The sequence below is a fragment of the Haliaeetus leucocephalus genome, unplaced genomic scaffold (genome assembly GCF_000737465.1).
Source record: "Haliaeetus leucocephalus isolate CR32 unplaced genomic scaffold, Haliaeetus_leucocephalus-4.0 Scaffold110, whole genome shotgun sequence".
Classification (NCBI taxonomy): domain Eukaryota; kingdom Metazoa; phylum Chordata; class Aves; order Accipitriformes; family Accipitridae; genus Haliaeetus; species Haliaeetus leucocephalus.
In genome coordinates this window covers 2,294,803-2,295,988 of record NW_010972546.1, presented here as the reverse complement: position 1 = coordinate 2,295,988, position 1,186 = coordinate 2,294,803, and the positions used below count along the sequence as shown (strand labels likewise).

The following is a 1,186-nucleotide window of genomic DNA, read 5'->3' as shown; positions in this document are numbered from 1 at the left end:
CATCAAGGAGTGCTCCACCAGGCCCAAACATGCTGGCGCACGTAACTGAAATCCCACATTGTACAGGTGGCTCCAAACCAGGCATGTGTGGTTTCCAGTCCTTCCCTCTCCTCCCACCCAGTCCAGCTGGATGGAGTGCAAAGCCAAAGCACCTGGACTGCAAGATCTGAACTCCCTTTGTCTCTGCACACTTCTACATATACCAGCTGGAAGGACCAAGGCCTTCCCTTACAATCGGCTTTTCTTATAATGAGGCGAATTACAGCATCAGGGACAAAGACTACACTTCCTTACACACCCCGAGTGCAGAAACCCATAGGTGTTGGTGATCTCCCAGCATAAACATTCTTCTGTTCTTTCCCTCATCAATATTTTCTTTCATCAGAATGTCTGGGGAAGCCAAAATCTTGCACACACCAGTTCCTGTGGCATGGCTTTTCAACAACTTTCTGTAACAATGCCCTACCAAAGCTTTAGGTCTTCTTTCTTCTTGTCCTGGATGTCTAGAACACAGAAAGACTCCTCTCCAACTTCCCCTTTTGCAGATCATTTCTGCCACTGTGGACAATAACAAGCTGCTTCTCGACATCGATAACAGCAAGATGACTGCTGATGACTTCCGAATGAAGTGAGTACCTCTCTGTGAACCTTACATGTCTTTCAAATCCAGCTCATAGTCTCAGGAGACAAGGCAGCACTGCCTTGAGTGGTGTTACTGAGTCTTCTTGTTTTATTGGGATACCGATCGTGGAAAGATGTGTGCTATTGACTGCCATCATCTCATTTCCTCATTTGCGTGACTCTTGTTTGTGTTAAAGGTATGAGAATGAGCTGGTCATCCGTCAGACTGTGGAGGCTGATATTAATGGCTTGAGAAATCTCCTGGATGACCTGACTCTGGTTAGATCTTCACTGGAATCCGAGCTAGAGTCCCTGAAGGATGAGCTGATTGCTCTTAAGAGAAACCATGAGGAGGTACGATCCAATGATACGTAGTGTGTCCAAGACATAGTCCTTTGTCTCTTCATGGTTCCCAAAGTTACATATCAAGTCATTTCAGCCTTATGTCATGTGACTGTCATTCCTTTGTACCTTGATACTGCTTTGTCCACTGTCCCCAACACAAGAAATGACCTGTGCTCTTTTGTTTCTCTCTGCAGGAAATGAGACAGCTGCAGTCTCAGAC

At 46.0% G+C, this 1,186-nt stretch overlaps 1 protein-coding gene across 1 annotated transcript in view; it reads left to right on the top strand.

Annotated features, from left to right (window-relative positions):
- Positions 1-1,186, top strand: part of LOC104842922 (keratin, type I cytoskeletal 10-like) — a 14,304-nt gene that overhangs the window by 12,145 nt on the left and 973 nt on the right. The gene's annotated exons all lie outside the window — the stretch shown is intronic.